Source organism: Haemaphysalis longicornis, unplaced genomic scaffold (genome assembly GCF_048455015.1).
Source record: "Haemaphysalis longicornis isolate Haplotype H1 unplaced genomic scaffold, Haemaphysalis longicornis Haplotype H1 scaffold_7, whole genome shotgun sequence".
Lineage (NCBI taxonomy): Eukaryota > Metazoa > Arthropoda > Arachnida > Ixodida > Ixodidae > Haemaphysalis > Haemaphysalis longicornis.
Window position 1 is genome coordinate 30,362,095 of NW_027526422.1, and position 26,432 is coordinate 30,388,526.

At 47.0% G+C, this 26,432-nt stretch overlaps 1 protein-coding gene across 5 annotated transcripts in view; it reads left to right on the forward strand.

The window, feature by feature from the left end:
- LOC144145047 (sodium/hydrogen exchanger 3-like) overlaps window positions 1-26,432 on the forward strand; it is a 349,094-nt gene that overhangs the window by 59,828 nt on the left and 262,834 nt on the right. The window lies entirely within an intron of this gene.

Genomic DNA, 26,432 nt, shown 5'->3' on the forward strand with positions numbered 1-26,432 from the left:
TCATACTTGCCAACATTGTTGAACAAGAACAAGACATTGCGCGAATATAAGGCAGAACACCAATACATAAGGGATATTTCCACTGTTCCTTTATTAAAAAATTCATGGATGCTTGGTTTTTGCGATAGCAAATGATCTACTACATCTACTGCAGAAAACCGTTGCCTGCTGTTGCCCGCGCTCCTGGCGGGATTTGAGAAATAACACGGCAACAGCAACAAAAGTTCCACTATATAGGTTCCACGTTCTGCTCGGAACGCACGTGAAGTAGCGCAACGTGGTTCTATAAACTTGTAGTAGGGCGCCTCGATTCACGCGCGTCGCTGGCATCGAGGAACCCGGCCTATAGCAGTGGAACGCGGTAAATTTAAATTCAGTTGAGCAAACCATTAGTGTTATTACCTTGGGAGGAGCGCGACGGAAGAGGAACAGCATGACAGGTGAGCGGGAAAGCAAAAGGAGGCATTCACAAAGACTATACTCTTTTGTCGACATTTCCAACGAAATGAGCAGATAGGTGGCCAATTTTTATTCTCTATACTGAGTACGTCTGTTAGAGACAAAACACAACTAAGATTATATTCACAAGGCTCTTAAAAATATGAAATTAATATAGCAAGCTACGTTGCGGGGAAACTAGACCATCCGGAAAAGAAATGTGTATGCGGATGTACGTGCCATTTATTGCGACGTTCTGACTCCGTCACAAGCTCTGCCTATATACTGAGGCATCAAAATTAATGAGGGAATAAAATCTCGAAGGAAAGAGAGCACCGTTGAGGAGTAGTTACTTAATCCGTCTGTGAAATCTCCGGGTACACATTAATGCGGATTACAGTAACGACTGACGCATGTATGGCAGAAAGATTTTCCGATGGGTCGGCTGGTATACATGACATTTTCATGTGCTAACTGGCCCACCAGAAAACCCTTTTGCAATTTGTGTTTCTTACACCGCGCTCCCACTCGCCCAGTGCAGTGCGCTTCATGACTTATCAATCTGCATCAACCTTTCCCCTCGAAGAATTGCGTTGCTTTTCCTTGAAATAAATGCATAGCGTTGTATGGATTTAGTGCAATACTTACGTGTTCTCTAGTTTTGAAACACAATGTTCGGTATTGGGTGAACCCAAAAGCAATGAAAGAAGCAAGACCGTAGCGGTTAAGTTCGGGGTTAAGGTAAAAATAAAACTATTGAAAACATTAAAAGATCCAGGTGTTAATCGACCAGATTTAGGGGAAATTCCCAAGGTGGAGTAAGTTTCTGTGAAGGAAAGTTTGACATCCACCTAAATGCAGCCATACGGCTACAAAGGAAAGCTATACAGCTTTCTCAGAAACTTCGCAGTTGAAGAAAAATTCGTCCTGGTCCAGGATTCGAACCCGGGACCACTGCTTAACCGGAGCAGTCGCTCTACCAACTGAGCTAACCAGGAGGCTAGCCGTTAGTAGCGCGAAAGCGAATTGATCAACAACTCGAAGTGAAGGACAGGTGTTAATCGACCAGATTTAGGGAAAATTCCAGTGGTCCCGGGTCCCGGGTTCAAATCCTGGACCAGGACGAATTTTTCTTCAACTGCGATGTTTCCGAGAAAGCTGTATAGCTTTCCTTTGTAGCCGTATGGCTGCATTTAGGTGGATGTCAAACTTTCCTTCACATTAAAAGATACAGCAGGGATTACCGAACTGCGATATTCACCTTAATAATTCACAACGAATATTTAGCGGTGTACCCAAACGTGTTATTGAAAAATAAGTTCGTGATAGTGGCCCACGCGTTGCTGTTATCATAATTGATAACGATGATGGCGACCACCACTGTGACGAAACTTTCAAAAGCTGCAAATCATCTAAAATAGAGGGACACCATTGACACTGCAGACGCGTTTACAAAAAAAGCGTAGGGGATTTTTATGATCATTTTTCACTGCAGTACCAAGACCAGAGATTCTGACGAGCAAAAATAAAGCGCAGGGAATCATTGCCGCAACGTCACGCCACGTTTGAGAAACCTCTTTCGAAAGTGGTTGGGCGTGCCGAACCGATTTCCCCCGTCGCTTGCCTTGTTGGCGCGTTTTTTTCGGCATGAGGACCTTATCTTGCACAGCGAAAAAAACTCAGATACCGTTTTCTAGAAGGGTGCGTGCGGACAAAAAGAAATGGAAATCATATATTGACGGCGAAAGAGGACATTGGCACGCCAGAAAGTGAGGCTGCTGAGACGGAGAGGGAAGGTGCTGGGAGAAATTGTTGCGTGTACGCAGCTGCGGGGCGGCGCCGTCCGTTCCCACACTTGTCACTCGGCGTCTTTCGGGCTGTCTCGCGGGACCCCGCAGTGAGAAAGGCTGTGCGCGTCACTTTCTCTCCCCTGGGTGACTGAACAAAATACGTGCTAGTATTACTTCGCTTGTGCAATGCCAGCGACTGTATTGCTTCGTTCATTTTATGTGCTTAGAGAGGCGACGAGGGCTCAACCTCCGGGTCTGAAATATTGAAATCCTAATTGAGGATGTGTGCGCGCGCCGGCATGCGCGCACAGAAACGAACAATACGGGAAAGGACAGAACAAATAGATTGAATGGGTTAGGATGACTTAGAGGGCGCTGAAACTGACGGTGAGACCGAAGCATGAAAAGCTGTACGCTAATGCCTCAACCTTTTCTTTGTGTTAACCCCCATTGCACATACCCGGGCAGGGATAATTGACCTCGCGAAAAAGGTGAAATGAGAAAACGCCCGCGGCAATATATATATATATATATATATATATATATATATATATATATATATATATATATATATATATATATATATATATATATACAGTCGAACACGGATATATCGAACACGCGTATATCGAATTATTGTCTATATCGAACTCATAAATTATCCCCTTGAAAATTCTGTGTAAAAGTATAGGAATTCGTACGTTTATATCGAACCGTATTTTTCCCGACATTGGGTATATTGAACGCCGCGCGAGCTGGAAGGCGCTCTTCGGCGGTCGCTGCATCCTCGATTGAGGTTGAGGAGGATGTGGAGGAAAGCGAGGGCATGGCGAAGACTGGCTCGCGGAACTAATCCCCCCTACCGGGACGAATTTGCGCTTGCCCAGTCGGGCCCCGCTACCGGCCGCCGTAGCGTTAGCGAACGGAGCCCGGTATGCTACATCTCTCTAGGCACACAAGCCCGAACGCTCGGAAAATGTGACAGTGTGAGGTAAGGGTGCCCCGACTGCGCACGTTTTTTTTTTTTTTTTTTTTTTCTTCGGCTGCGTACGTTCCCTGGCTTGCCGAAAAAAAATTTTTTTCTTTCTCTCTCTGGGTCTGTCTTCCCCCGATGTCGTATCGGGAAAGGGAAGAGCGAACGAAGGCGCTGACGGCCTCCTCCTTCTTTTGCATTTTGATGCTGTTGCTGCTGTTTGGCGAGTTGTCCCGCACCTTTCGGAGATCACTGTTTCTCTCGGAGATGACCATCGCGAGCGCTTTGTTGGAGTCCGTTCAGAGAGCCTTGGAATTGTTACCTTCAAAGTTCTTGTGGTACGTGCGCGCTGTTCTTCTTTTGCGTGCGTGTTGTGCATGGTGTGCGAAGGCGCAGCGTACTGCTGGAATTTTCTAGTTGTGCAGCCTCGAAAAGATCGAGACCAGCGTCTTTAATTTCATTTCCAGGACGAAGAAGCAGGCCAAGATCAGCGATTTTTTTTTTCACGGAATTAAAGCGTCCTGTTGCGTCGTGAGTGCGTAATTAGTTGTCATTCTTGAATGCGACGATCGGTAAGTGATCGTCCGCATAGGTGAGGTCTCAAAGCCCATATTTTTTATATCGAATTTTTCATATATCGAACTATTTCGCGATCCCCTTGGAGTTCGATATATCCGTGTTCGACTGTATATATATATATATATATATATATATACAGGGAGCAATAAAACGTGGAAGAAAGTTGAGAACACAAGAAAACTTCGAACAAGGTAGAAACCACGATTGTTGCCAACGTTTCAGCAAAGAGACTTGCCTTCGTCAGGAAAATGAAAAAAAAAAAACTCCCACCTCCCCTCGCGGGAACCCCTGTGTAGATGCGACGCATAGGCGGAGCGGCGAAGGGACCGCGTTGTATAGCGCGCATAACGTTGAGGGGACTGCGTAAGCTGGTCCCAGTCGATGACGACGTTGGCGTACTCGTAAAGCGGCGTGGACTCCAGGTGTTTGAGCCAAGCGTGGATGTTGCTTCGCCGGAGAACGGCACACCGGTTATATGCGCAGCGCGCCCGAAGGAGAGGAAACCGCGAAAGAGAGTAGTGCACATGCGCCGGACCCAGCGCGTCTGCCGCGGCTATGACGCAACGTGCCGCGGCTATGACGCAACACAATACATCACAATCCAAATCCAATCCAATCGAATCCAATCCAATGCCCCTCGCGAGAGAGTGTTCGCTATCGGAGAGGAGAGGGGGTGAGCGGCGGAGAGCGCAGCTGGCGCGGCGAGGAGAATGGGGGAGGGGCGGACAACGCTGACGACGACGACACGCCGGAGGGACAAGGCAAGTAAATCAGATGCTCTGCATCTAAAAAATGTATATATAGGCATAGCGTAATTAGCCTCCCCTGTTACCGAGAGGGGAGCGGAAACTTCGTTCGCCCATGGTCTGCTTTCACTGTGAGGTAACGAAGGAGGCGACCAACCGGAACTTATGGCGGCGCCATTATATTACGTCCCCGTTTGCCCATTGAACTCCGCGTGGGCTCACTTTAGCAGGTGCAATACCGACCCACTCGACGTAGTCCAGATGGCCTCGCGATCCTTGTTCGATAGGCGATCCGCTCCTTCTAGTTCCGCGGACGTTAGCTCATAGCCAGCGTCGATGGGGTTGATGCCACAATGTTGCCTTATCGAAGTCTCCATTCAGCTCGGTTTCGCTGAGTTAACAAAGCAGGGCTTGGCTCCTCGTGGTCACACTAAGGTTGATTCTCAAGATGTATAAAGCTTTGCGCTAGCGGTCACGATTTCACGTCGCCCATTTTTATCAAGTGCTCTGCAACCGAAACACGATGAGCTGCTATAAGTTTTCACTGTACACGCTGCTTCTATGCTTGAGTGCTGTAGGTTACTGCAAACTGGCATCCGTCGAACGAAGGCTGCACGCTATTTTTCCCGTCCGTCAATTAAGTTCTGAGCACTCCAGCGGTTCTAGCGTTCTAAAGTATGTTAAAACACTTAGTAAACTGCCGTTAAAACAACAAAATACAACTTTGTTCAATTTGAAAAAAAAAACAGACTTTGGTACCTGAGTCATCACTTTGCCAGCGACGAAAGGCGTTTTCAACCCAACAAAAATCGAAATACCGTCGCGCTACAGTGACGTCATATTGGCAGGAGTGCCGCAATATGGGCTAGCAGCAAAAGTATAGTTATCAGTGTGTTAACTTGCATGTTAAGATTCACATTATACTACCGAAGAAAACCAGAGGTCCCACCACAATCGCCCAGTCAAGTCTCTTGGTGCTTGCTTATGTCGGCGTCCGCCAATCGCACCAACAGAGTTTTGTGACGTCATAAGGAAATCGCCGGAAAGTGGCGGAGGGTCACTGCAATTTTACCTGTTTTTCTTAATATCTCCACTGCATACTAGAAGTTTGTGACACAATTAGTATCATTATTATTGGGACAGGTCAACCTCCTTAACGAACGAAACTTGTATTTTCTTCATGTCCCCATCAATGGCCGACTGCGCAATACCGGGTCACGTCCATCGCGCGGAACAAGGCTGCTGTGCGAGATTTTCGCTCGCAAGGTGTACTTGTGTGGCTTAATCGGATTTAGGACGCTGGAAGCACTAAGAAGTGGGATTTCATGACATCGTGCCAACGGGTGTGATTTGCCTCACTTCAATGTCGCACAGGTTAGTTCCGCAAGTGAAAATACCTAGAAATTGGAGATGTTTTTGTCCCTTTGTATAGTGGCACTTGCCTCGCATAATAGTCAGCGCTCAAACTTGGTGTGCGTCGTTTGTTTATTACTAATGCCGACATCGACGGAATGGATTCATAAGAATTAATAAAAAATAAAAAAAAAAGGGGGGGGGGAGGGGGTCATAAGCCTGAAGTACTTCTACAGGAGTGCTGATGAAAGAGTACATGTAGGATGGGGTTAGAGAGTATATCGTTGTTTTACGAGAGGAAGCAACAAAAGCTAAATACCTACTATACAAAGAAGACGAGCTGGTCATTTCGATCGAGCAACGCTGCGTGAACTCCAGCGAGGGGGACTTGATGCGATTAAAAGACGTCTCTGTCAGAACCGAAGTGCCGAATCGGCGCAGTTCGCGTTTAATACTTTTTGGAAGACAAGCAAAAAAAAGTGCGACGTCAGGTGTGTGAGAGGAAAACTGCGTTACACGAAGCGGTTTCCTTTACGGCTCGGTGGCTTCTTGGCTGTGCGAGGCGGTCTGATATGAGATTAAGCAAATTCCGCACAGTAAGGAGGAGGAGGACGAGGTGAACTAAACTTTTATTAAGGCGAGCTTTACAGTTTCTAGTTCGTGGCGAGGAGAAAGGGGGAAGGCGCCTATAAAAATAACTATTTCTTTTTACTCGCTGGAAGTGTGTTCTCAAATTTCCCTAACCTCCCGTAAACGATGTGATGGTTATCACTCCCGGGAGGCAGGGGGCTTGTTAGATCTATGGGCTTCAGTTTTCTCGAGAGAGAGCAAGGATTGAGTTCGTTCAGTGCAAGGGTGCCTTGTTATCAGGGGTTCGGGAGACAACCATACTGCAAGTGCATTAGAGCTCTAACGGGATAGTATAGAATGGCGACGTTTTTTTTTATTATGCTATTTCGCTTTTATTCGCTCACCACTTTCTCCTATGCGTCTTAACGAGGAACGGCGTGGTTGTGGTTTTCCCCGGGAAGCGTCGTCGACGCTGCGCATACCAAGCCCACTTTTTCCGCATAATAGAGTGCGTTTACTGTAAGAAGCACTTTGTTGAGCCGCAGCTTCGACTATCGGACCCCAAATACTGGCGGCACACGGTCTAAACGAGAGCTGTGAATAAAGGAGCGCTGGGCGCAACGCGACACGCTTTTATTGCTCTTGCGCCGAGTAAAAAAAAATTGAAAGTGTGCTTTTTGTGCACTTATATAAATATATATATATATATATATATATATATATATATATATATATATATATATATATATATATATATATATATATATATATATATATATATATATATATATATATATATATATATATATATATATATATATATATAGCCCTGAAGAAGGAGTTTCTAACTCCGAAACTGTTGGCAACAAAAACGGGAAACGTGTCAGTCGACTTCTTTCAATATATGTATATATATATATATATATATATATATATATATATATATATATATATATATATATATATATATATATATCCCATGTTTTGTTTAGCGGAAGGAAGGCAAGAATGTCAACTTGGCTCGTGCTTCGTTTCTGTGCTTGCCCGCGTTGAAGGTAAGAATGGAACGAAGACGGGAAAGGCGAAAATTTTCAAAGAGATAAGGAAACCGGAGAAAGGTATGCGCAGAATTCAGCTATTTAAGTGAGAGCACCGTTATTACGAGCTAATTGCAAGAACTGTCCCCACCATTGAATAATCGTTACCAATTAGCTGCTAACATGGAGCTAACTTCTTTTACTAGCTGCCCTCATCGACTTCATAAGGCAGTGCGAACGCGTCATACACATCTGCGCCGTCATTTCTTGGACGCGCTTGCTGCGCGCAGTCAATCACGTTTGGTGTACAGAAATGACTGATGGAAGAGGGCGAAAAGTAGTTCAGACGAACGTTGTGACACCAACGGCGGTGCAGCCGGTGAGGCTGACCTGAGTCGTCGTCTGCGGACTCTTTCCCGCCTCTACTTGGGCGTGGCATGCTGAGCGTTATATTTCAGCAAACATCGCCTAATAGTACCCTGTCTCCATCTATTTCTGCGCAGCTAGAATCGGGAGCATGAATTCCATCTAGCTAGCTACTGCACGAGCGACGGAATGTGCTCAGTCCGAGTATGCGGGCTCGATCCTATTCGCGGCGGCCTTTTTCTGATGGAGGCGAACAACGAAAACGCTCGTGTGCCAATCACGGTAACGATCCCCAGGTGGGCCAAAATTAATCCGGAGCCCTCCCCTACGGCGCGCCTCGTAGCCTATAGGTGTAGCTTCGGCGCGTTGACACCCCTCCTTCAGAAAAAAAGAAAAGCGATCGAACCGAGCGGAGTGCGTCGACCAGCACGCAAGGACAACCTCTAGCACTGTGAAGAAGGCAGAGAAAGAGAGAGGGGAGAGCGAGGGAGGGAGGTAAAAAGAGAAACTTGAAAACACAGTTGTAAGTCCTCCGAGAGAAAATTACTCGCGCTGCTGAATTTTCCATTTCGATCCCGGTTTGCAATCGAAACCATTGGAACAAAAAAAAAAGGAAAAGAAAAGGGAGGAGTTCGTGTTCGAATTCTGGCTGAATGTGCCTGGCTGGCTGACTTAATCCCAGTCAGGTAGGGAGTTCAGTGCTATTTGTTTTTTCAGGGGACAGTCGGGCGAGCTTGTTAGTTCTTTCGAAGTCGGTCCACTAGGGATGTAGTCGAAGTTAAGGCGAGGTGGCGTGTCACTGCGAAGGAGAAGAACCTCACACCGAAGGCAAGAAGGCGCTGGCATAAGGCAACAACACGTGGCTTCTCGGACAAGATCCAACCAATTAACGGGCGAGCTGCCGGGGACGACCCTCCCGGCAGGTTTGCACGTCATGCTTTCCTTACCCGTCGAGAGATGTACACACAGGCGACGGGCCTATGTAAGCGCTTTGCTTTCGTCGGCTCGAAGGCAGTCCCGCCAGCCCTATAATTAAGGCCCGCGGCAGCAGCATCGGACTGTCGTCTGCGAGTCGCGTGCTTCGTCAGTTTTACGAAGGAATAAGTTTGCGCAAAGACGAGGACGAAAAGACGAGAGGACAAGACGAGTGCAGCTGCCAACTTTATTTTGCATGGAATAACAGCACACATATATATACCTCCCACCGGTGTTACCCTCTTTCCTATCAGCAGTCGCCCCACCCAGTTCGGCGTAACAAGAATCACATGTCAAATACAACAAACAAAACAACTGGATAAAACGGGGTAACCAAACAGTATGCACCAGATAACAGATGCAACTTAGACTGTGTACATGTCTTCCCCAATCTATACGTGTCGCACTTGAAATCAAAGATAACCGAATGTAATCAGAGCCAAAAGGGCATAAAACCGCCAAGAATAAAATGGTGACATGATAACACGGGTGGAGGAATCGGAGTGATGGACAACACAGCTCGCGTTTCCAAGACTTATGAGAAGCTGAAACAAATGTTACATTTTTATTTTTTTATTCTTAGCGGTTTTATTCCCTTTTGGCTCTGATTTCATTATTTCATCTTCGATTTCAAGTGCGGCACGTGTTGATTGTGGAAGACGTACACAGTCTAAGTTGAATCTGTCATCTGGTGCGTACTGTTTGGATACCCCGTTTTCTCGATTTGTTTTGTTTGTTGTATTTGACATGTGAATCTTGTCACGCCGAATTTGTTGGTGCGGCTGCTGATAGGAAAAAAGGTAACACCGGTGGGAGGCATACATATGTGTGGTGTTATTTCATGCAAAATAAAGTTGGATGTTACGCTCCTCTTGTTCTCTCTTCTCTTCGTCCTCGTCTTTTGCGCACACTTATTCCTTCGTACGCCATGAACAAACCAGCCAGCAATCAAGTCCTACTTCGTGAGTTTATTTTTGTTACCTCTATTTTGCATAACACTACAATCTGGCTCCGCTGTTACTTGTTTTCTTTTTAAGAGAGATCCACCGTATTTGCTCTGCCTGCTTTGAATAAAGCAAATATGCCTGGCACACGGGTTGCCTGGTCAATGCGCTTAGCGCAGTGGTTGAACGCAAGATTGCGTGCGTATGCGTGTGCGCGCGCGATTGCGTGCGTGGGCGTGCGCCAACGAAGCGCAGATATTTCTCAGGTGTAACAATAGGAGTTTCTCGGTAGAGAAGGCTTCTGCTACATACTTTAAAATATGAACGATTGAAAAGCGTTTGCCATCGGGAACCGTCCAATATTTCGCATCACAATTTTTCTCATTATTTGGCACACAGCAAAGACTGTCCGATTGAATGAGCGTGAGCGCATAGGAACATTCAACGGTAGGCGTTTCAAACTTTTTACAGCATCAAGACGCATGCTTTCAAGCATCTGATCTAACACATACACGCTGCGGTGTTTCAACGGCTACCAGCCACTTCGAGCACCAGGTACATATATCTATATAAATTATCGAGAAATGTTATCAAATGAATGTGCCCGTACGCGTGAGTGGAAGACGTTTAGCTGTTCGGTCTAGATGGGGTTTAATTTGGTGGGTCTACTGATTGACACGGCACAACTTTCCTCTTCGATCCGGACGGTGTGGCAGAAGAGTGCCAGCGCGTTGGCCGCTTCGCGGCGCAGGCTTGACGTTAATTACTGCGCCCTGTCGCCGGGCTGCATCGGTGCTGCTGATTGCAGAGCACGCTGGCGACTACCACGGTTATGTCGGCTTCCACGGCAACCGAGCCTGTCATCCACCCGCTCTAAAGGAGAAGCAACTGAGGTCTATAATGAGATTCTATCTAACAGCAGGCCTGCGGCATTCTTATGCATCAGAGTACCGCGCTTACTTCGTGAACACTCAGTTCAGGGAGCATCAAAGCACCTCGATGTCCATCGAAGAACTTGGTGCGAGGGCGAACGAACTTCCTCGCTCTTTGCATTAAGCTACTGCCTGTTTACGTCGTAGCGGGTTTGTTTTGCACTGTTCGCAGGGGTTCATCCGTAGCTTCGTATGAGGCGTGTGTGTCTTTTCTTCCGGCGTTCTTAGTGCGTGTGTTAGGTACGCGTTTCGGCGTCTGTCAGTGTTTGTCCGCGTTGCTGTACGCTTGAGAGTTTCACCGATTTTGGTCATTTTGATTTTTATGTGGAGGAGAAAACTAAGCTTGGTGCTAGTCTTACTGCTCTGTTCAATAAAGTTCTCTCGTTCTTGCCGTGATATACGAAGCTATGTTGCGCAGCTTCTCACGTATCATTTAATTTCGTCGTGTGGCAGCAGGCCGCACCAGGCATAGTGCTTCATACTGAAATCCATGATCGACTTCTGGAACGTCCGTGCAACACACGCACACACGCAAATTCGCCACACGCACACGCACACACGCACACACGCACACACACACGCACAACTAGGTTTAGCCTCGTATGCAGAGGGAAACTTGTCGCGGCAGTTGCGTGCCATTATGGGACCGCTGGGAAGTGTTCCATTATTCCTCGGCCTGGCTAGCGAAATGGCTTCCTGTAGATCGTAATTTACATTTTTCTCTTCTATTTGTTTTCTTTTTGTACATTTCCTCCTCGCGCGTGGGTCACTAGCTGTGCGCCGTTCCAAATGATTGCAGGGCGATATATACTGCTGTTTCCGCAGAATCGGGGAGGATGGACAAGTGCATGGGGAAAGGGTAAGCACAGCGACAGGGCATCGTAATAGCTCCACATCACGCCAGTCGCCGCCGCACCAGCGAGGCAAGAAACTGACGCATGCAGGAGGCGTAACAGATGACAAAAACAGCAACAATCGCAGCGATTTCTTTATTGCCCAGATTGCACGGAGCTTTTATAAAATTCTGATGAGAAAGGCCTTTATTAACTGTACTTTTATGTTGATAAAGAGAACATCGAGAAATTCGGTAGTTTTCGGAGCCACAGTCAACATTTGAGTATGTATGCGAGCCACGCCGAGTAACGATGGAGCGTTTCCCAGTGTTCCTACGATGCCGCAAACCTTGAAGAGCGGGTCGTTTTGGACACAAGCGCCAGATTTCCGTCTAGTACGTTTTAGTGTGAAGTTCTCTGGCATCACGCGCTGAAAGTTGTTTTTCTTTTAAGTCAACATAATGAGGCGTGAACCTTTCTGGTGTGAAGTGTAAGGCCAGGGCACAGACTGGACAGCCTAGCACTCGTTTTTGGCCAATTAGAAGTAAAAATGGGCCGCGCATATCTTGTGCGGCGTGCGCATGACTTTGTCCAGTCAAGTATATATTCAGTTTGGTGTGACCAGCACCGAAAATGACGATTATCACAATAGATGGTAGACAGATACAACGCTTGTGTAATTATCAACCAGGAGTGAACCTAAATACAACTTGCCTTTCAACGTGTTCTGCACTTGTATTAAACAGGATCGGGTAAATCAGAACTAGTAGTAGTAATTACACAACTGCCATTAGGAGGAACTTCACGTAGAGGTGAATGGCACGCGAGTCTTAAAGCGTGATCACATAAGCGTATTGGTATTCAAAACACTGCGAAAGCCGCAATCGCGGTCTGGCAGCTACTCGTTCAAGGCACGCAACTTCTACCCTTGAGCCGAACAATCGCCAATAGGCAGCACAGAAAGCTATATCTCATGCGTCTAACTGGAGCCCTAACGGACTATAGATTGCTGTACCATTTACCACATCAAAACCTTTCCGAAACACACATCAAGAGCAAAAAGTGTGGTCAGCACCTTAGACTTAATGCCCGACGACACGGCCTTCTGCAGAGGTTTACTAAAACCTATCAAGGAGGGCTTGCGTACAACAGCAACGTTTCCACAGATCAGGCGCTCTCCAAACACGTCCGTCTGAGCAGTAACGTTGGTCTGAGCAGCACTGGTTAGTGACACTACATAAGGTTACAGAGTATCGGCACTCTTTTCTCCTACTGTTCCGTGCCGCCGCCGTTATTATTGGTCAGTTCGCATCACGTGACTCTTGTTTACACTGCGGTGGTTCACGGGCGCCGCCATTTTGTTGTTTATGCGCTTTCTGTTTGTAAACTGTGGTAGTCTGTTTGTCCTCCCTGCTCTGCTTCAGCGCGCGACCGGCGTCGTTCCAAATGCCAATCAAAGATAACGCGCTTCGCAGCATTTCAACTTCAGATGTGTGTCCGAAGATGCAGTGTTGCTGTGTCCTCGGCAGGGTTGTTTACAAGTGACCTCGTCAAAGTTAGCGGTGAGGCCGCAGAAGCGGCAATCTGGCAACACTGGTAAACAACAAAATGGCCGCCGTTCTCACTTGCGTGCCTCAGTGACGGTACTCTGTATCTGATCTAGTGACTGATGGCCGAATAGGGTGCCTGGGATGTCCGCCGCCTCTGACGCTGACATTGAGGCATCCTAGAACCGAACTCACCACAGCGCCTCTTCCGGAGGACACGGACAGTAGGACCGCAGCCAGTTCCAGTGGAGAGGAGTTCTCCCTTTCGATAAAGTTTGAGATGAACTTTCAGGTTGATTATTCTCCAATAACAAAAATTGAGAAAGGTGTTAACAAGTCAGCTGGTCAACTCGTTTAGTACCTGGAAACTAAAATGGTGCTATTTTAATTGTTTTTGTTAATTAAACGTTTATTATTGCTACTAAGATTGTTCACATCATTATTATTTGGTTACTGCGGTCGCAGCTGACTTGCTATATCTGTACAAACTTACACATAGCCCACTGACTGAAAAAAACGTGTCGGGTGCTATTCAGTTGAGAACTCTTAGTGGCTTCTAGGCAGTTCCACATCTCCGCAAGGGACGTTAATCCGGACAAATTGGGCCGTATTCACCATTTTTACACTGTGTTTGTAGCAAACGGGGTTACATTCTATCGTCCCCTTTAAACGTTTTGTAAGAACTGCTTAACGGACTGTTCGAAGTTAGCACATTCTTGTGCATCATCCTGAAAGACGAACTATAACTTTAAGTGTCTACTATGCTAACAATGTTACGTTTATTTCTTTATGTAAGCTTGTCGCTTTCGTGTTGTGGGTATGTATGCGAGCTCATCACCTTCGTTTGAACGCGGTTGTTAGATGGTAACTTCTGGAGTTCACATGTTTCGCTCTCTGTTGTCTTTTAATTCAGTCTGCGTGCGCTTCTTGATAACGATAATGTTAAGAGAATGACATTCTCTTGTGTAATTTGTGCGTTATCACTTGTTTTCGTGCTTCTGTAAAACTGTGCCAGTACCGGTACCACGCGGTAGTTTTCCAGGGCTATAATAAAATGTTATAACTATTACTACCACTAAAGCTTGTCTTCTTGCTTTCGCCGTGCTTTACAGCTACGGTGATCGGTTTTTGCCGTCGTTATAAGGAATCTCTTAGCAGAGCTTCCTATTTTTGTTAAAATTTTTCTTCTTACAAATAATGCCACGTGGAATCAGAATTTCGGCCAGAAATTGCGACATCTTGTTAGACGAACCGCGAAGGCAAACAATGAAAACGCCTTCTGCACTCAATTTCGGCCCAAAAAGCAGCGATACAGTTTCCTCTTTTCTCCCGCACCGTTTCCAAACAAGGCATTTATTTGTTCGGGCCGCGGCGTTCGTCTTAATAAGGGTCGACCTCAGAGCCCGGGCCGCCCGGACAAAGCGGCGAAGCCACGGTAGAGCCTGCCGACAGCAACCGTCTGTCTTCCAACACCCGCCCTGTCCTTTTTCTTCCCGTACGCTCTCTTTATTATTATTATTTTTTTTGCTGAGCTTTCTTTTCTGTTTGCCCACTACCTTCGCCTCCGCAGGACTATTACGCGCAACCGATCGAACCTCTTGTGTCCACGACTTGCAATCGGCGTTTTTGTACAAAGCGGGCAGGTCTCTTGAGATAACGGCATGAAGGTGAGCTAGAAAAGAAGGCAAAATGGAAGAGAGATGAAAAAAAAAAAACGAAATATCTTATCTCGTTCTCGCTCTCTTTCTCTCTCCCTCTCTGTGTGTGTGTGTGTGTGTGTGTTCTTCAGCGCTCTCTCCTGTTTCTTGCAGAGGAACATGCTTGGAGCTTGTGGCCTCGTGGGGCCCCCCGTTTCCCGGCGTGCTGTCGTGGACACGCGATTGGCTTTCCCGCCGGAATGGGGAAAGCGCGGTCCGCCAGACAGTCCTCTCAGAAAGCCTGTGTGGGCTCCCTGGAGAGGAACAGGCAATAATGCTGAAGATACCTGCGTATCGGCATCAGATTAGGGTGAAATGAGATAGGTAGGGCGGCTGGTATATTTTCCCGCGTTTTCTTTATTTTTTTTTTTTGTTGGGAGGGGAGAAGGGGGTTGAGTGATCATTAGCGTTTGAGCAAGGGAGTTGAGAGTCGGCACGCAGGAGACATTATTCATCAAAACGTAAATAGACAAACACAAATAGTGGGCACTTGTTTTAGCGGGCACAAGTGTTTCGGAACGCGACTGGCTTTTGCTTGCTCGCCCTCTGTTAATGATTGTTTAAAGTTGGAACAAAGCGGAAGGATAAAACGCACTGAAGCTTGTAAGTTTAATTTTTGCCGGATGGTAGTGAGTGCGGGCGTCGCACTTCTTTTTCGTAACGTGGAGTGGCAGACTTGGCCCGCTTGTTCAGTACGTTCACAACACGCTCTCCCTCTATGTACCCCCTCAGGAAATAAAGAAAAAAGATGGCAGGAAATGGGAAAAGCATAGAAGCAATGCTCTCCGAACCACTGACCTTGCGCACTAAGCTTCGAAATGACCACTTGCTGACCACCGAGGCCTGTGGACATGTGGTTAGTCTAACCTCAGGCCTTTTGTGGCGCAAGCTGTGTGACCGTAGATTAAAAGTCGGCCGCGTATCTGCTCCTTTCCTAGCAAATATTGAAGAAGGACGATAGTCGACTGGCGCCCCTGGCAAGTAAATGCCTCCTTTCTGTTTCCCGCTCACATCTCATGCTCTTCCTCTCCCGTCTTGTTCCTCCCAAGATAACACGGTAGTGGTTTTTTCAAGTGAATTTGAATTTACCGCGTTCTACTGCTCCAGGTCGGGCGCCTCGACGCCAGCGCTGCCGTACGGCGGAAACGCGCGTGAATCGAGGCGCCCTACTACAACGAATACAGGGTGTCCCAGCTATCATGCACCATGATTTAAAAAAAGAGTAAAGGCGTAACTCGAGGGAAACAAGGTGCATAACGTTTGCAGTACTGTGAAGAAGCGGAGAGTATTTTTTCTTTAATGAGACCTAATTAACTAATTGTAATTAATTATCTAACTCGAGAAATACTGTCCTAATCCCTAAAGTGTCAATGAGGCACTTGTAGGTAACCACAAGGGGCATCTAACTGCGGTATTTTCAGCGATGAACTAATTGCATACACATTTATTCTGACTGATAAAGGAAACCCGCGAAATATGAAAAATACCACGTGACGGCGCCTCCGCGCGCACAGTAAAGCAACGCCCTCAAACAGGCTGCCTGTGAGTCAGCCAGAATGAAATAGACAAAAGAAATAAAGAAGAAATCGTGACTTTGTTTCTTATCTGCACACGCGTCCCGCGAATCTTGCTGCTGCTGCTCCTTCCATGCATGCTATTATCAAGGTGATGCGCTGTCTCTTCGGGCGGGTAACACGTGAAGCAGTTGCTTTCAATTAGCTTTGTTCGGGGACGCTGCTTTACAATGCGCGCGTAAGCGTCATCACGTGGTATTTTTCATATTTCGCGGGTTTCCTTTATCAGTCAGAATAAATGAGTACGCAATTAGTTCGTCGCTGAAAATACCGCATTTAGATGCCTCTCGTGGTTACCTACAAGTGCCTCATTGACACTTTAGGGATTAGGACAGTATTTCTCGAGTTAGATAATTAATTACTATTAATTAATTAGGTCTCATCAACGAAAAAATTACTCTCCGCTTCTTCACAGTACTGCCACCATTATGCACTAGGTTTCCTTCGAGTTAAGCAATTTCTCTTTTTTTAAATCTTGGTGCATGATAGCTGGGACACCCTGTATAGCACCACGTTGCCCTATTCCGCGAGCGTTCCAAGCGGAACGTAGAACCTCTCTAGTGCAACCTTTCGTGGCTGTTGCCATTTGATTTTTTAAATGCCGCCAGGTAGCGCGGACAACAGCAGGTAATGGTTTTCTGCAGTTGATGTAGTATTTTATTTGCTATCGCGAAAGCCAAGCATCCATAAATTTTTGAATAAAGGAACACTGCAAATATCACTAATGTGTTGATTTTCTGCTTTATATTTTCGTAATGTCTTGTTTTTGTTCAACATTGTTGAAAAGTATGAACATTCACACCGGACTTTGACGTTTATTGATTGATTGTAGGGTTTAACGCGCCGACGCAACTCAGGCGATGAGGCGCGCCGTGGTGGAGGGCTCCGGATTAATTTTGACCTCCTTGGGATCTTCACCGTGTGCCGAAATCTCGTACACGCGGGCGTTTTTGCTTTTCGCCTCCATCAGAAAAGCGGCCGCCGCGGCCGGGAATCGAACCCGCAACTTCGTGCTTAGCAGCGCAACGCCTTAGCCACTGAGCCACCGCGGTGGATACTTAAACGTTTAGATTTGGGTGTGAGTATATAAGATTATTGCGCAATTTTCGTTTCACTTTGGCCGGGTGGCTGAATCGAGTCAAAGACAGACAGGCAGACCAAAATTTCTGTGTTTAAGTAGTCCAAGAAAGACTATCGTCTTAAAAAAAAAAAAAAAAAAAACATCAAGCCATCCAAAACAATTGCTTCTTAAAATAAATTATACTCAATTTGTTGAGAATAAAATTGTACCAATTTGTGACCATAATTAAGACACTGAGACAGCCACCGGTCCGCCATGACTTGTGGCATTGACCCTTCCCTTGCCTTGTGGCAAGGTGTGGGAAGGGGAGGTGGTGTACCGCGGCCTTGAGCTTCTCCCGTTCACAGTAGAGAGCACTTAAGGCCATTTGGCTGCCCTGCAATGCTCCGTTGCGAATTCTTTCGAGTTTACACTGACCGAGTGTAATATTTCAGAGCACTCTAGCGAGCTACGGTCGCACTGACACGTTGGCAGGCCGGCGCGCTGCCAAGTGTCTACACTGGTGCCGCCCCGCCAGTGAAAATAAGTCCCCGCATTCTTGGCGGTCGCCCTAAAAAAAAAAAAAATGTTGGTAGTACAACTTACGGTTTATTTGTGGCACGTTGTGAGTAAGGTGTACCGACGAACCGCGTTTATCTTCGAGCGTTCAGTGAAGTTTCTAGAAGTACCGTGTAAATATTCCTCTAAGTTTCTCCGCTGATTCTCTTTGCACGAGATGTGCGGTAGCAAAAACCGTGCCGCATATATTCTCTCTGTACTCATTATGCTGTGCAGAGCGCCACCGTGTCCTTCTACGGGCTTGTCATGTGCTTTCTGTTTCCCTGACTCTTAGCTTTCCTGCAATGCACCCGTGTAGAGCCTCGGCTATAGCCATTCTATGACGCTTCCGTCTCCCTTTCTCTGTCCTTTTTCCGTCGTTCCTTAAAAAAGTTATAATTCCACCTCCTTCTACACCCTCCTCGTTACCCCAACCACTACTGGACTGGAGCGGAGTCCGACCCTGCCCTAGCATTCCTACATCTGTATTTTTACCCGGAATGTTCCGTTACCCCGTATTTGACAGACAGTAGCGGTCCCTGCTTCCTTTCATTCACAATATACTCATCTCCTCATTCTCCATAAGGATGTGACGTGCGCTCAGAAGCTTATTTGCGTGGACGCGTTGTTTGGCCATCAACAGCGTCGGTAGCGAGAAGGGAGAGGGGAGATTAATTTATCGATAGTATTACGCTGAACAGAAAAAGAAGCTCGATTCTCCGGGTGTTGCAGTGGCAAAATGCGAGGGTATGATTAAAAATGTGCAGTGCTCGACTTAAATCACCCAGATTACAAATGACAGCATAAATCTATCGATTCGAAAGCTGGCAGCCCCACACAGCACTCTGGAACACATCGTCTTTCCAAGGGGACATTGGAGGCTGCGCAGAGACATGTCGCGCCTTCTACTAAGCTTCCTTCAGGAGACAGAACTGGCGAACTCGTGGTGAAAGGACACTACCATTGATGAATTAGGAGGAGCTTGGGCGGAGCAGTTGCCGGCAAATCCAGCCAGGCTAACTCCGCCTGATCCCACACAACTACCACCACCACCACGGCAACCCCTACTATCGCGTAGGCCTTATGAACCACCGACCCCAACAGGCTATAGAGTAGATACGCAAACACGCATAAAGAACAAGCAGACATGTCCATAGTGCACAGTGATGGCTCAGGGACGCATAAACATGCAAGGAAGATATCTTGCTTTTGCCGGAACGAAAGATCCGCATAAAATGTCTAAAAGCCACAAGAAGCTTCGGAAAGATGATCCTAGACCCTACCACTACCTCATAGTCAAGTTCGAATTTGGCGGGAATAAGAACTGATTTAAAGTAAAACCGCTCGAATTTCGTGATTTTCGCGTACTGTAAGCAAAAAAAAAAAAAAAAAATCTCAACATCAAGCTGCATATGGTGTTCCGATGTTACACCAAATAGCCTATCGGAGACTATGGTTAAATCCTCCTAAGCGCACAACGCCAGAGGACACGCGCTGGTACAAGCCATGGCTTCTCTTTAAAGATCACCACGAAGCTCTTGGTATGTGCTCAAAACGGCCGACCAATCTGCGATCCAAAAAAAGATCGGGGCTCTGTGCCCGCATGCCGGCCTTTTTCAGCGCCGTCAGCTTTTGTTTAATTCAAGCGGCCGCATGGTTCTTCTCTCAAAACACTAAAGCTCAGGCCGGCCTGAACGACCGCTGTGAGCGACCCACGAAGCGCTTCTTTTACGAGCAACGGAAACGAGCTGAGGGCATCTATTCGCGTATCTGCAGTTCGTGCGTGGCGCCATACTGTTTCCCTTTTTTTTCCCCCGCATTCCTTGACGTTATAGCTTCGTTGCGTTGACGAGAGTGGCTTTGCGGTGAAATCCCCGTGTGATGGGCGCTACTGGCACGCAAGCTTTGCATAAAAATCGTTGGCGACCACGCACATTGAGCCGATCACGTTGGTTCTTGAATAAACATTCGGAAAACTGCGTGCATGGTACGGCACTCGAGAACACGGTATTGAGCCGTTAGGGCGAGGGCTTACGCCGACGCAGAGCGATTACGAGCGCGTGCTATTGTTTGCTCGTTAATAGGCCAAGCCCTGAGGACGCATTGATCGGTCCACTTCTCTTGCATGGGCGGTGGCTGCGTCTGGTAGACGTCTTTGCGCGGAAAAACTGGCCGCTCCTGGACCTCTCTGAAATGGCTCCGCACGGGGGGATTTCGGAGTTGAATTCGGGAAAGCGAAAAGTTTGGTCTCAAACTTCGCGCTCGAATTATAACTTAGAGGGAAGTATCGGTTTTAACTGGCCGTATTTCCGTCTTTTGAGAAACTGTCCCTCTCTTTGGAGTGCCGTTTTTAATGAAAAGCGGCGCTGACCTAGTTTCTCCGGTTGCGGGATTTCGGCCGGGATTAAAATAGGTAATCCCTGCCTTCTCCCTCATTCTCACTTTTCCAAGCTGTGCCAACTGCACAAAGTGCGAATATTGGATTGAAGCGGTATACGTCTAATGCGATTAGTGCGTGCATGTGTGCGTGCGTGTGCGTGTGGGGTGGACGAGTAGGTTGCCTAATGTGTATGTGCCTGCGTGAGTGGGTGGGTGTTTGTGTGGCTGTGGGTGGATTCGCGGGTGGATGAGCTTACGTGGGTGTGTAGGTGAGTATGTGGTTGAGGGGGACTGAAAAGTCGAGTACTTACTTCGGTTTGTGAGTGCGGGGCCTAGACATAAAGTTAATGCGTTTCAAATACGTCTAAATTAAAGTGCCTATATTCTTGAGAGCATAACATGAAGGGGACAGTAAGGCTCAATGCAATTTTGTTTTGCCTGAAATATCATTCGCTTCGTAGTTCTCGCGGCCTTTGTTCGACGAGCAACGATGCGTTATGTAATATGTTATGTAATAAGTAATGATAAGTAATGAAGCACGTCCACCCACCGTTCGTCAAACGCAGAAGGGTGTACTGAACGGTTTGTTGGTACACTGTAACTTCAAGAAAACAGCTCAGACTTTGGGACTAAGCAAGAAACACAACAGTTTCTTGCTTGGTCCTGCCGTGTGCGCTCTTGAAGTTCCTAAAACGATTTCTTTTGGCTTTTTCATTCCTCCAACTTTTGATTAGGGACACTGTGCTTGAAACCCGTTTTCCATATTTCCGGCCGAAAGCGGCACAGAACACCGTCCCTCAAGCAGGCTGCGAGACAGCAGGACCACAGCCGTAAAACCGGTACGCGTCCCGCCTAAATCGGGACATCTGTTCACTTTAGATAACTTGCGAACCCACTAAGTCATCGCAAAGGTACGTAAAGGTGCGCAAAGGTGCGCTCTTTGCTGTTTACTGTTTGTATTTGGTTGATACTGTTACCACATTATGCCCCTCCTGCTTGGGCCTACATGGCCTGCAGTATGTTCTTAAATAAATAAATAAATAAATAAATAAATAAATAAATAAATAAATAAATAAATAAATAAATAAATAAATAAATAAATAAATAAATAAATAAATAAATAGATAAATAAATAAATTAAAAAAAAAATAAAAAATAAATAAATAAATAAATAAATAAATAAATAAATAAATAAATAAATAAATAAATAAATAAATAAATAAATAAAGAAGTGTTTGCATCCCGGTCTTGCTCACGAGACACCGCCATGTATACTGCCAGCGACAATGAAGTATACAATTACGAGACATTAACCTGAACGCACATAATTTAATGCTACGCTTATCGGAGGTGAAATCTGTTCAGGGCAAGCAATAATTTGGGAGTTTTCTCGTCCCTCTGCTAAAGGCACAGGACCTACGCCGTTATTTTACCAACATAAACCACAACCTTCATTTTTGTCCTTTTACATTATATTTCTGTTCGAGTTTTTTTTTTATAGCTCTTATAGTGAACGAACTAAACGATGTCGCGCTTTCTTGTCAAGCCAAAAGTAGTGTTTGAGGGAGTCTTGTCCCAGCATCAACTTAGAGCCTCTGTATACGTTTGGCAACGGGTAGACAGAGCCATGTTTCGAAGGTACTACAGCTCTTGTTGCCAAAACGAGGGTTCAGTGAACGCGAGAGAACACTTCCCGCAAAGCCGCTTCCGCCCTATGAAAAAAGGCAGTTTCCGGTTTTCAATTGCTGCCGTAGGCTTTAAAAAGCTAGTAAAGAATCAAGTGCCACTTTTTTTAACGATGCTTTGCGCCATCGTTCGTGCGACGACGAGCCTAGTCAACCTTGGCGCAGCGTGAAACAGCACTGAGCACGCGCCTCCTCAGCGCCCGCGTTACTGGCGCGCGTCAAGTGTTTCTGGCACGAGCCGGCGTTATCCCATCAACATTCTTCGCCCGCGCGGGTGTAGGCACGTGCTACCCGCTTTTTGTTTCCGTTTTTCAATTTCCGCTCTCCCTGTCTCCAATCAATCAGTCACTTGTCTCTGCGACAGCCGTGCTTCTTCCGCTCCGGGAGAGCTTTCAAAACTCAAGGACGTTGCGCTCCGTTGAAGTTCGACGCCGTCTTAAACAAAGCCAACGCGCCGAGGCTAATGCGTCTTTTGTTTCCCAGCTCGTTTCTCCGAAGGAGCATTTGTATTTTCCGTGTGCAACGATGGCCGTGAGCCCAACTTCTGCGGCGTGGTGGGTCAGCTTTTCAGTGATTGCATTGCACTTTAGCCTCCTGCAAGCATTAGCAGAGGGTCACAGCAGATCGAAAAAGGAGTTTAGAGCGCCAGGGAAAGCCTAAGGGAATAGTTTGTTTCTTTTTTTTTTTTTTTAGTTTCGTGATTAGTCGTTTATTTTAATTTTTCGTTAGGAAGGAAATGGAAGAAATGGATGCGTAGAGAATGGGGACCTATCCCACTTCTTCCACCCGCCGCGGTGGCTCAGTGGCTAAGGCGTTGCGCTGCTGAGCATGAGGTCGCGGGTTCGATTCCCGGCCGCGGCGGCAGCTTTTCTGATGGAGGCGAAAAGCAAAAACGCCCGTGTGTACGAGATTTCGGCGCACGTTAAAGATCCCCAGGTGGTCAAAATTAATCCGGAGCCCTCCACTACGGCGCGCCTCATCGCCTGCGTTGCGTCGGCGCGTTAAACCCTAAAATCAATCAATCAATTATCCCACTTCTTCCTGTTGCATATACACACACATATAGGCATGTATTTATGTTTACGTGTACATATATGATAGGTGTACATATGTTTGTATGTATATGAGAAAACAGAGCAGGAATAGCTGACAAGACGCTGCCTACGCAATTTTTGTCTACGAATACTGCGAAAAAAAAAAACTATAAATGCGAAGTAAACGGTTAGCGGAGAAATATGTGGCTATACCACACGAACACTGGATGGGGTTAATCGGTTTACCCCACGGAAGTTCTGATAGAGGTGAAAAACAAAACGCCCGTGTGTGGAGACGTCGGCGCGCGTAAAAGATCCCAGGTTGGTCGAAATAATCCGGAGCCCTCCACGGCGCGCCTGATAGACCAGGCGGGGCTTAGGTGCGTAAAACTTCTAAAATTTGAATGTTTCTTGGGAAGGAGTGATCAACGGTCGTGGCACAGGTACGGAAAGTGGACAGAAGTTAGCCTGTATCTGTGTGCTTCTATGCTCGTGTTCTCGTCTATCGAGTGGCGTACGTTTCCCATTAGGACACTCCCTAAGAATCTCTGACCGCGCGACAGTAGAAACTGTTGGAACTTTCAAATGAACAATTTTGATACTGTACGTGCGCAAGTAATATCTGGGCAGCGAAAAGTGGCTCAGTGGAGGGCTTGGTATTAATTCAGATGCAGGAATTTAGGTGAATGACGTAATTATGGTTCCGTTGGGGTTGTCTACAGTACCGTATTTGCACGATTCTAACGCGCCGTCTATTGTAACGCGTAGGTACGTTTACTTAGAAATTTCGGGGAAATAATTTGACGCTAATTCTACCGCGCAGATGTAAAAGACATAACACGGACCTGGCAGAATACATTTTATTTCACGCACTCATCTGTAGCAGCAAAAACAAAAAAAAAAAAAAAAAAGAAACGCTCGTGCTTCGTTAACTTGCCTGTGAAGCTCCTGCTGGCCTTAAAACTGGAGGGGGGGGAACACATTTAAATTGTTAACTATTTCAAGTGCCTTCACCTTCATAATTTTGGACGTGACGGACCGTTGGTTTATGCGCTGCTAACGTTATGAATTCCATATGGGAGTCTTCAAGTCCTCGGAAACATCCGTGCTCTGCGCGAATGAAGCCGTGAACATGTGTTTGCTTTGCTTACTTCAATCGCACACTGATGTCTTTGATGCCTGTGCTACACGGTAACTTTCAATTGACAATTGGGCACTACCCCACAACCACTCTCTATGTATTTACATTGGGGCCCTCGATAGACAATCAGTTCAACGGCCTTCCGAAGGCCTTTGAAACGACCGTGTAGCACAGCCTTGAGACGCCTAGTGGTCATGATGCTTTTCAGTTCCCCTCGCTGTCGGCAAGTAAAATTACCTTGCGCCCAACGGACGCTTCTTAGTGGTACCTTTTCGAAGCCATGGCGACTGAAACGATGGGGTAATTCCAGAGGCAGAAATATGTGAAAAAGCTGGATGGTATGCCCATTGAGGTATAGGTGCACCAAAACTCACTCCCGTAATGTGGACGGATCGTTTTGGGTTGTATTTAGCTCAATGTTGGGCGAAGTTATCGTCCATGGCGATAGTACTGGTTGCTTGGAAGTCAATTTCGGTTTTGAGCCCGATTGTAACGCGTACACTATTTTGAAGGCGACTTTTAGCAAAAGGAAGTGCGCGTTAGAATCGTGCGAATGCGGTAACATGCCTAAGTTTTTTTATGCTTACCTGTGCAGAGATAAGACGGCGAGAACTATCAGGACGTACCAAGAAAAAAACGAACGTCTCGCCTGTCGATTGGTACGCTTTTGCGCTACCGTGCCTACGACGCCTCGCTAACACTCACCCGACATTTGTTAGCCAACAGGAATGTCTTACCGCGCATAGTACCGCTTCATTTCCCACTATCCTTCAGTCCAACTATTCCACGAAGGGAAAACCGAAGTTCAGACGAGTCCCTTCTACTGTTTTACTGCCTCCTTAACGCGACCGTAACTGCGCCGCCAGATCGCATCCGTTAGGCGTCCGAAAACTCCCACATTCCGACCGACACCGCTCCGGGTCATACCGAACTCTGCCGCCCTTTTTCTCCAGCGGACTAGCAGCCACCGTTTTACGAGTTCCCGTCTGCGCCCAATCCTTCCCTGGGCTCGGCGCCTATTGTTTCGCCAACCCTTTCTCGTTTTTTTTCCCTCTTCCAACGGCCACGGAAAAACTTCTGGCTCGTCGTTTTAAAGGTCTCGCGCCGCTTCTACCGTTTTCCCCAGACGTGTCGAGCGATTGCCGCAGAATGCTTTCGTCTCAGCGCCAAGCCGAGCGCTTCCGGAGCCCGCTGTCTACTCGAGTTGACATAGGGGGATTTAGAGTCGGTGAGGGGAAAGCGGCGCGAAAGGCGTTTAGCGAAGCCGCCCCGTAATGGCCGGCTTGTCTGCGCCGCCGCCGCACGGGGGTCGTTCCCCAACACCAGGGTCAAGCGAACCAGAGGAACGCGCCCGGGCGTCTCGAGTCATCCCAGGCGCCGAAAGCGTTTTATGGCCGCTCTTAGGGAAGTGATGGCGCCCGAAGAAAGTACGGACGGATGAGTTATGCTGGGAACCGTATAATGCCGGTGCTGAGGAGAAGCTTGCTGCAAAGGGGACTAACAAGACAGAGGATGACTTTCGGAAGTCCCGTCGTCTTCGACTATTTTTTTTTCTTAACGCTCATACCGGGGTACGAAGGTTTTGATGGGCGCGTGTGCGTGCGGAGTGATATCCTTTTTCTAACGTTAATGGCCGGCGGGATGGAACGCCACAGAACCAACGAAATTTTACATTTGTTTTATCAAGCATCCGCAGTGTGCTTACAGCAGTGTGCGTGTGCGTGTTCGTGTGTGTGCGTGTTCGTGTGTGTGCGTGTTCGTGCGTGTGTGTGTGTGTGTGTGCGTGTGTGTGTGCGTGTGTGTGTGTGTGTGTGCGTGTGCGTGTGTGTGTGTGTGCGTGTGTGTGTGTGTGTGTGTGTGTGTCCGTCCGTCCGTCCGTCCTCACATCTCATTTCAGCATGTCATGGCGCTCTTTGCCTCTGTCGGCCTTGCGCCATTGAATCCGAAATTATCAGCAGCGGTCCTTCGGGTCGCAATTCAGAATGAATCCACGTGCACTTCAGTGATGACAGTATTTCCTCAACTATCCCTGTCTCACTCCCCCACTCCTCGACTCCTGTTCGGAATCCCACTATCAAGATATCTGACGTACGTACGTAAATGTTTTCTCCTGAAGCAAGTAGCATATCACGCTGTGATTATAAAACTTTCTCACGCCGCTTATACGGCTTCCGCCTCGCACTAGTTGCTAGGCTGAAGGGCAACGAGGGAAGAAACTAAC